The sequence below is a fragment of the Telopea speciosissima genome, chromosome 11 (assembly GCF_018873765.1).
Source record: "Telopea speciosissima isolate NSW1024214 ecotype Mountain lineage chromosome 11, Tspe_v1, whole genome shotgun sequence".
Taxonomy (NCBI): Eukaryota; Viridiplantae; Streptophyta; class Magnoliopsida; order Proteales; family Proteaceae; genus Telopea; species Telopea speciosissima.
In genome coordinates this window covers 40,900,129-40,910,863 of record NC_057926.1, presented here as the reverse complement: position 1 = coordinate 40,910,863, position 10,735 = coordinate 40,900,129, and positions in this window count along the sequence as shown.

The following is a 10,735-nucleotide window of genomic DNA, read 5'->3' as shown; positions in this document are numbered from 1 at the left end:
TTATCAATAATTACAAATAAACTCCTATCCACGGAAACGGCCGTAACTTCTTCGTTTCAACTCAGAATCAAGTGTCGTTTGAACCGTTGAGAAGCTGAGTCGATGGGCTACGCATCCATACTATTAACACCTCAAAATTATGCTAAGGGCCCCACTATAATCATATTCAAATTTGATTGATTGGCGTGATTCTTTCAGTGCTCAATCCAAACTTGATTTTCTCGACTCCTGGGCGCTTCCGGCTATTCTTAGCAGCTTTTGCTCCATTTTCACAAGAATTCACCTAAAACCTAAAAAGCACAAGAAAGGACCGAAGTAACTCTGTCCAATGTGGTAAAATGTATGCTTTATGCCCTAAGATTTCACACATAAATGTGCTCATCAACGTACACCATTGAGATCTGTACCTGAGTCGGGATTATGCCGAACATCATTTCAACCAACCCCCCAAAGTCGATATCTGGTGAGTGGATGGGGCCACTGTTGTCCATATTGTCAACTCTTGGGTTGGCATCCGTCACTGTGCTTCCGAAGACTTTAGGGTCACTGTCCTCGGTCTTGTAGTCTGACACCTCTGGCTCCAGAGCTCCTTCTCCCCCTACGGCATAGTTTGGGTCTTTTGCCCCTGATGCCCTTTTGATCACCTGGCTCTGTTCCCCGGAGCTTATGCCCTTTTTGACCTGGACCTGGGGGAATCCCCTGGCATAGCCCTCATTGATTTGGGCCTGCTGGTGCCGTCTTTGGGCTGCCCTCTTCCTCTGTCGTCATCTTTTTTGTGCTCTGGACAGGCGAGCTGGATCAGGGCTGGCCGGGAACTTTGGATGCCTTGCAACCTTCCATTGTTCTCCATCTATCTTAGGAATAATCGTCCTCGGCCTGTGGCCCTCCTGGTGCTGAGCGGCCTCCCATCCAGAGTATTCTGAGTGCGAGTAGCCAAGCCCGCACTGTTCATACGTCAAACGCCTCCTTACTGAAGCCCTCCCAAGCCGGTCTTTGGCGGACGGCCTGGAAGTGTGTGATGCTTGATGAGGAATCGACTTCCTGTCTGCTAGATTAATCTCCTCTCGGACCCCAAGGGAAGGCCGTGTGCCCTGATCAGACGGCGCTTGGCCTGACCAAGCTGTGCTTCTGTTCCGTCATCCCTTGATTGGGCGACTACAACTAGGACAGACTTCCTGGTGGATCCTTGGTGCTTCACTCAGCCTGGGTGTGCCAGTCCCAAGTTCTTCTGGTCCCCTTGCTTCCCCTTGCAGACTAAACTCATAGCAGGGATTCACTGTGGGTCGTTTGCCCCTCCTTCGCCGTCTCTGGACCTTGACCTGCTCTTCAGACTAAGCTGGCACATTACTGGACTGGCCCATGACAGGTGCCCTGGGTAGCTTCGGTGGGGCCAGGCACCCCTGAGCCATTTTGCCCGTTGCATCCCCCTGATTGCTAGCTGCCCGACCATTATTGGCCTGGGTGCGGAAAGGAGTGGCCCATGGGCTCAAACGGGATCTTGGCGACCGTGCCGTTGAATTTGGCCTGTGTGGATGGCTCCCCTGCCCGATCCTCACAGTCGGTACTACACCCTCTCTTGGTCCGGCCATCCTTGAAAAGTCAACGCTGACCATGTTGACTGGGAAAGGGTCTTCATCGACCATCATGACCCCCTTTTCCTTTCCAGGGAACTGCAATCGTCCAGCTGTAATTGCTTTTTGCAAGGCATTACGTAAAACCACACAGTTAGTAGTAGCATGGGTGTGAGTGTTATGCCACTTACAGTATTTTTGGTCTTTTAGTTCATGACTGGGCGGTATCTGGTGCCATGGCGGCAACTTAATCTGCTTATCCTTAAGCAACTAGTCAAAGATCTATTCGGCCTTTGAAATGTCAAAGGATTATGTCACCTTCGAATCAAAGGTCCTCTGAGGATCGGCCTTGGATGGCTTGGTCTGCTTGGCTTGATCATTCGGCCTGGCCAGAGCCTTATATACATAGGGTTTTCCTTCTGCGATTTTTGTAGCGTCTACCTCAAACTCAACGTAGTCAACCTATTTTTGCTCACTGTTCCCTAACAGCGGGAAGGCGTGGCTAGCTGCATCTTTATAATATGTTCCAATAGAGGCCACTTTTCGCTGACCCTCCTCTTTTAAAAGCTGCTCATAGGGCGCGGCCTGCAACACCAGCTAACCGAGGTCAACAAAGTACTGACTAGCAAACCTTTTTCAGAGCTCAAAACTAAGTCCCCCCAAGGCCATCTTCACAAATTCAGCCTCGGGCAAAGTGGTTGGACATTTGTATTTGGTCATCTTGAACCGGGTAACGAACCTCTCGACAGCCTCACCCGGCTCCTGGGTCATTTTGGCCAGGTCCCCTATGATGATCTCTAGCTCAGTCTGGTAGAACTGAGTGTGAAAGAGGTCCTCCATTTCCTGCCAACTCTGGACTGAATTGAAGGGTAAATTGAAGTACCAAGTGAAGGCCGATCCTGTAAGGTAGTTGGGGAACAGCCTGAGCTTGGCCGGTTCCAGTCCATCCAAATTACCACACTGGACCGTAAAGTGGGCTATGTGTTCAATAGTTAACACCTTGTCCTCGCCGGAGAACTTGGTGAACTTTGGGATCTTAGGATTCCTCCCGAGGTCCACTGCATCAAAATACTCGGGGTAGGGCTTCCTATATGCAGGACGTGGGGTCATCCTATAGAAAGGGTTAATGCTGTCCTGGATGATCTTGGCCAGTTCTCCCCTGTCAACTATCAATGGTGCCCCTTGAGCGGCCGGATACCCTATCGCGTTTGGTGGCCATGGGTTATCAGAGTAGGCTAGGCCGGGCTGAGCGTTTGGGAACGCCTTCGGCCTTGGTTCAATTTTGGGCACACTTTCCCTAATGCTTGCCCCTATAGGTCTATACCCAGGCACTTCGGTGATCGCACTACCACGTTCTGGAGGGGGGTATCCCCCTAAGGGAACAACGTTTGGCCCTGTGGCGGCCGTGTTACTAGACCCAAGGATGGGCCTAGTGCCCCCTATTTGGGCAACACTTACAGCCGCTGGGCACTGCAGCACCATCGGAATAGCCACTATGGGCGCATGGCCTGCCCCTAAGGCTGTTGCCTGATTAGCGCCTCCTGGGACGCCTGTGGGAGGGCTGTTGAACGCATAGCTCCCAATCGGGTTAGGGATACTGGGTGAGGCGGCCTGATACAGGGGATTGATGAAAGTCGCCGCTGGCAGATTGACCCTAGGGCAGTCCCCAACGATGGGATTTTAGCTTGAACTGCCGCCATACGCTGCCTGAGCCGACAAGCCTAATCGGCCTACTTCGAGTCCTCTACCTTCGGCCCCTACTACAGTCCCATCAGGTGGCGTGACCATGGTGTTTGGTCTTGCCCCTGACGTGGTTTGCTGCCTCAAGGCAACAAGGGTTTCACGAAACTCCTCGAACTGACTTTGTTGATTGGCTACAGACTTATCAACCGCAGCCATCATGTGGTGTAAATCGTCGAAAATGGGTCTAAAGACGTCCACAAGCTACTGTATACTGCCAGCGAGGGGGTCTACCGCGTCATGCACCATAACCACTAGCTGATGTGTTGAGTCATGGCTAGCATTACTGCCATGTGAACCGCATGGTTAGTCCTCGGTTTGGTTTACGAATTCAGCTGCCGTGGGATTCTCCATTTCTTCATCCACCATATTTTCCTTTTGGATACGAGAGCATCCTGATCCTCTCTTTTGCTTGACCATAGCAGTCGTTGGCTTATGAGGGTCCCACTGGGCGTGCCAAAATGTGTTGGTGATAGAAATCCCAAACACTCGCATGCGGGGATACACAAGTGGTGCGAATAGTGTGGGCATGCCAGAACCTTTGCGTAGGTTCAAACGGGGTCGAGAACAGCCTAATCTGACTCCTTACCAAGCTAGTAGGTTTCCCTCCTGCCTGAGTAGCTTTAAGGTCTTTTGGGTTAAGCCAACAATTACGGACTACAGGCCAAACTGCTACTGCTCAAATAGAAAGGAAAGAACTTTGAGACACAAACAATAATAAACGGAAATAGTAAATGCATTGATCAATCATACCAAATACAAGTGTGAGCCTCGTGCGTACACCCCTGTTGCCTTTAGTATGTGACCGTACATTCCCTTCAGCCTCAAATGACAACAGGAAAAGTAATAAAGAATGCAGAACGAAACAAGTAAAGGCAAAACGTAAAGAGAATAAAACAAATGCTGGTTGTCAGGTATGTTTGTGTGTCCCCCAATGGATAAGCTTTCTCCCTTATATAAGATAGGCCTTGGTAGTTATCAGTCCGTGCAACTGCTCCCTCTAAGGCCAGCCTCTTCGGTCCATGTCTCCTAAACTCCAATCAGGCGTTGCCACGAAAGCCGTCAACCCTGCTCTTCCTCCAACTGTTGCAGCAATGGTGGAACCTACTAGCGTTGTCCTCATTCTCGTTCCTTGCGAGACGCGGCCCTGCGTTTGGTACTGCCTGTGCCTCTGACACATGGGGCAGCCCCTAACCATCAGGGTGCAACCACGTTCCAGTGTCCTCCTTCGACCTAGGCCCATCGACAAGTGTCCAGCCTTGATTCTCTCCTGGCCCAACCTGGCCAGAACCGGGTGGTTTAGGCTGTAAACAGGTTTATATTAAATTCAGTACATAATAAAGCTCTCCTAATTAGGCTAGGATGGAGACTGCTCACAATTCCCACTTCCTTATGGAGTAGGGTTTTAAAAGCAAAATATTTTTCTAGAGTTAATATTTTGGTTATAGATTTTAAATGCAAAAGGGGTTCGTGGGTTTATAATAGCATGAGCCACATCATTCCTACTTTAAGAACTCTTATCTGTTGGAAGTAGGGCTGCAATAGGTTTGGGTTGGGACGGGCTTTATAGAACCCTAGTCTAACCCTAAGTCCCCTTAGCTGGGCCCAGGCCCAGGCCCGACCCAACCCTGACTCAGGGCTAGAAAAATCCAACCCTGACCGCCCTCAGGGTCGGGCCGGGTTGACCCTGATTGGCTCTGATCATGGGGAGGGGGAAAGAAATGCATGGGCTACAATGGGCTGGGGAGAACATTATCAATTTTACATAAAATAAAAATATGGGAGGAAGTTCTCTATGCAGTAGTGCAGGCTGCGCCCAAACACATGGGCTGCCCATTCAGGGGGGCAGGATGGTCATTTTGCCTACCCTCATGTGTCTGGGTACAGCCTGCGCTGCTGCACAGAGAACATTTGGCCTAAAATTATAATAAAATGTATTATATCACTTATTGTCTTCATATATAATATATTATATAAAAAAATGTGGGTAACGTTTAAAGTTTATAATGTGTATATTATATCAATATATATTTTTTAGTATAACTTAAATCAGGGTCAGGCCGGGCCAGGCCAAGCTTAGCCCGAGGCCTGAACCCTAATCCAACCCGACCCTGACTCAGGGCCAGAAATTTCCAGCCCTAACCCACCCTCAGGGCCAAATATCTCAGCCCAGGCCCTGTTCGGGCTCAGGATAGGCCAGGGTGGGTTCGGAGTAATAGGGCCAAACTTGCACCCCTAGTTAGAAGGTGGAATCAGGCAATTCAATCAATATTTGAAAGGATGCATGGTTACCGACCTGGCCACAAATCTATATTGGATTTGGGGATCCAATCAGTCTCCCTATGTTAGTAGGGTAGGACTTAGGAGTTGGAAAGTCCCTTATTAAACTCTCTTCTCAATATCTATTGTGTCAAAAATCTTGACCGTTCTTATGGTGGGCCCAAACCAATGTATCAAATCTAAGTGTTCTCCCAATGCAACGAGTATTATGGAAAAGATTAGCAATTGGGTGAATAATAAAAAGTCTCCATTACCCCCTTCTAAGCATCATGAGTAATTCTTATCCTTATCTTGCATTATAATTTGTGATTGAGAGCTTTTCAGAGTGCACCGGGGAAGTAGGTTGGGTCTCAATGGGTTATTTCATAGAGGCCCATGACCATACCCCCCCTCCCCCCTATTTTTGCTAGGCTGGATCCTCTAGCTCACGCCACGGTTGGAGGAAACCCAGGTCCCTCTATGATTGTGTTTGACAAGAGGTTTATGTCAAGAATATAATGGTGGAAAGCAATCTGCCTTAGCTTGATTGATATTATTCAATGATATCAATATAAATATAGTCCTACAACGAATGAAGAATGCACAATATATGGAGAGAAATATACAAGGAAAGAATATGGGAATATGGGGGGAGAATAATGGAATGTACAACCAAGCGGGCCTTATACCTCTCGACAGTCCAATCAGACTTGCACTTGATCTTATAAACCCATTTCGATCCAATGGCCTTCTTGCCTTGTGGGAGAGGTACAAGAGACCAAGTGTAATTTTGAGTAAGGGCTTGTCTTTCTGCCTGCATCACATCACGCCATTCCCTGTGTTTCATCGCCTCGGTAAAGGTGGTAGGTTCTTGAATACTAGACAAGGAGGTTAGAAATGCCAAATGGGGAGAATTGAAATGAGAATAATTCAAAAAATTGGTCAAGGAATGAGGATTACCTGAACCCATCGAGGGAGAAAACTGCAACAAGTTAAGCGAGCATTCATAGTCCTTCAGGTGACCTGGAGGGCGGCGCGTTCGTTGGGGACGGTTGGGTGGTGGTGGTGGTGGGCTTGGTTCAGCCGGCAGCGTGGTTGGCTCGGCCATGGGTAATGTTGAAGAGATGTCGAGTGTAGGGATTGGAGGGGTGTCGATGATCGGCATTGCAGAGGGATCGAGGGTGGTGCGGTCTATTATAGGTAAGGGTAACACAGGTGATCCTGGCAAAATGGTGGGTGGAGAAATTGAAAATGGGAAGATGTGTTCGTGAAAAACCACATCTTGTGTCACATATATGCGTTTAGTGAGAAGATCAAAGAGCATGTACCCCTTCTGGCCATGGGGGTACCCAACAAAAATTCCCGGGGATGCACGCTTATCAAACTTGTGGTGAATTTGATTATTTCTACCAAAGCACAGGCAACCAAAAACACGGAGATGGGATAAATTGGGGACGTTTCCATGGAGAATTTCAAAAGGGGTTTTCCCATTGTGCAGGGAAGCGGGTAATCGGTTTATTAAATATGCAGTGGGAGGACGCATTCGCCCCAAAATTCAATTGGTAAATTGGATTGAAAGCGAAGGGCACGTGCAATATTCAATAAATGTCTATGCTTGCGTTCTACAACCCCATTTTGTTGAGGGGTGGGGACGCAGCTAGATTGGTGAAGTATCCCTTTGCTTTGAAAAAAAGTCATGGTGGAGTCATTAAAAAATTCATTGCCATTGTCCGAACGAATACACTGAATAGTAGAGTGAAATTGTGTGTGAACCATGACATAAAAGTGCACAATAAATTGGCAAACATCACTTTTAGAGGACATTAAATATAGCCAGGTACTACGAGAAAAATCATCCACCACAGTTAAGAAATAAAGTGCACCCGATAAAGAGTTGGTCCGATAGGGACCCCAAACATCCAAATGTAATAATTGAAAATAAGAAGTAGTACTAATTGTGCTTGTAGGAAAAAGTAAACGAGACTGTTTTGCTAAAGGAGTAAAGGACAAACTGTGCAAGAGCACTTATTTGAAAAGGAAATGCCAGAATTTAAAAGATGAAAAATGGGAAGAGGAAATATGACTAGGATGGCCCAGTCTCCAATGCCAGAGATAAGTGAGCACCAGGGGAGGCCGTAGAGACAAAAGGAGTAGGGTTGCCGACCTCCAGGTAATAAAGTCCACCATGACGCCTACCCGTCGCAATAATCTTCTTTGATTACGGGTCCTAGAATACACAAGAATGGGAATTAAAAATAATTAAAAGATTAGTAGACGATGTCAATTTGCTAATGGAAATGAGATTGAAACGAAGTGATGGAGCACATAAAACATTGTCAAGAATTAATTCAGGGAATAATGAGATACGACCTTTTTGGGTGACTGGTATTTGGGAACCATCAGGCAATGTGATAGGGAGGGAAGGAGGGTTTGGATCCATATCAAAAAGGAGTCAAAGGTGATATGATCGGTAGCGCCGAAATCTAAAATCCAGGCGTTACCGATAGAGAAACAGAGTGGATTACCTGCCAAATTTACCAAGGGATGATCACTACTGGGTACCAGTGTGAGAAGATACTGTATCTGGGCAGTAGTATGAGAGGGAACCGATGATGGTTCAGTGGTGACAGCAGCAGCAAGGGGGCGTGGGCCCGAAGACCAAGAACCAGAGGCCAAAGGAGGGTTGCGTTGTGAACCAGTACGGCCAACCCACCAATCGAGGTAACCATTTTTTTTGAAACACCTGGACTCGGAGTGTCCATCCTTATGACAAAAATCACAGTGATATAAGGGCTTATTGGATGTAGAACCAGAATGAGGCGGGCGGGAATTATGCACAGCAGCCATGGCCGCCTGTTCGGAATGGTCTGACAGGAATCACACAAAGATCTTTGGCGTTCTTCCTACAACAAGAGGGAATAAGCCTTATTGACTGAAGGGAGGGGATCCATTAGTAAGATCAGGCTGCGAACAGCAGCATACGAGTCATTAAGGCCTTACAAAAAATTGAGTAGTGCATCGGTGTCAAGAAACTGTTGGAGAGTGGAATTGGTTCCACAAGAACACTGTGGTAGGACGCGATACGAAAGAAGTTCGTCACTGTCATGCCCCTATCCCAAGCTTATACCATAAGCACAGTCAAGAGGGTGATTAGGATGACACACATCACCCCAATACCTACTAGGATCAATGACACAGTATCCGAGTGCATAGTCACCACCCAAGGGCCCACCCAAATAGTTACATTTGAGCAAAGAAATAAATATTTGCATTAATTGTTAGAGTTATCAGAAGCAGAAACAATATTTACATAAGCAGTTACAATATATTTAGCTGTTTAGGTGATAATATAATAGTTAGTGGTTATCATCAGTTGTCCATGGCATAACTACTCAAAATAATAGTAAGTTATTATAGAAAGTGTTTATAACGGGCGCAACGCCCCAAAAGAATCAAAAGATAGGGGAAATCCCCAAGTAACATCAGTGCCCATAAGCACAATCATCACAGGGGCAACCTTCGCTGTGTTGCTCTGACACGTACCCGGGCTCCTCTGTACCAATGCCATCATACTCTGCCGACTGTACATCTAGGCCGACCAAATATCCATCACCTGCATCAAAATCTAAAAGTTGTGTACACAGGGGGATTAGCTCCACTGAGCCAGTGAGGGGAAAAGGGAGTGCACATACACACAATCACATATAGTCCATGATACATGAAATGTTAAATATATATTTTCCACCTAACAAACAGTCTAAGTCATGGTATATGCTACTGTGATAACTCGGGAGACACTGAGGGTCACTTATCCTATCACCCCAATGAAACCTCAATTATCACAAGGGACCTACGCTGGTAGAAGCTATAGGCCACCTAGTGGCAAACCCCATATAGCCATTACTACCCCTGACCTGGCCTCTCCCACCTCCACAGACATCAGGTGCTCCGACTATCCACACGTAAATCCCTGTTGGCAAGGATCGTAGCATAAGGGAGTATAAATCATAACCACAGATATACTACATGCAGTTCTATCGTCTCGAGAGGTATTCCGGGTGCATCAACGTCCCATTCCATCTAACACCTAGGTACCAACACGGCACGATGCATTCAGACCAGGATGGCAAGCAATGAATATAATAATAAGAACTTCGGGGTTCCGGTACCATAACTCGATATAATAATGTAAAGCATCATATCAACATCCCATCAAATCATATCCAGCATAGTTTTATATATAAAATGCAACATGGCAAGAGTGAATGCAAGCACATAAACCATTCTATATTCCATATGATTGTATCTATATATGTCAAGCCTAAACATCACCCAAAACCCACTCACAGTTCATTTGTTTATCGTTCGGTGAGGTTTTCTCTAGTGTACGCACTCCCATACAGATTTTAAAGTCTGAGAATGCGTGGAAGTAGTGTTAGAAGTGTATAGGTGGATCCCACAAAGGGTCCCAATAATTCAAATAAAGTTTGGGCCAAGATAACAGTGGCGGATGATGGAACGGAGTTAGCTAGGTGAGTCCGGTCGTGGATCCGTCCAGGCTATACCCAGAAAATATATGTAACAGACTCACGGGCCGACGTGAAACATGGATCTGCTGGTGCATCCGTCCAAACCCTGAGACACACCCGAGAGCAACCTGAGCTAGGTTAGGGGTAGTGGGTCGCCCCAATTAAACAGCCAGGTTAGGTTGAACGGACTAACGGGCGGATACACGACTGTGAGTCCGGTCTTTCGTCCATTGCCATTACTTTAAAAGCTATGAAGATTATCACCTCTAGCCCTTCATTCATGGATCCACAGAGGTCCTAGGGTTGAGGAGGTGAACTCAAACCTTCGTTGGAGGTCCAATACACATGGTCCTTTAAGGAGGTAAGGGGATTTAAGGGATTTGGATCCATCTCCAAGGTTTTTCCCAAACCTAAGCTAGGTTTCAAATGCCTGAACAACATTTGGGTCATCCAAGCCATGAATTCATTAAGGAAAGGGAATGTGAGTCTCAAAGGAGCATTCAATAGGGATTATTGGGTTTCCAAGGGAAACCCTAAGCTTGAAATCGATCCCAAGGGGATCCCCCAAACCAAAAATGGAAAAGAGAGGGAGGAAGGTGAAGATGCCTACCTCAAGGATGGATTATTTAATGCTTT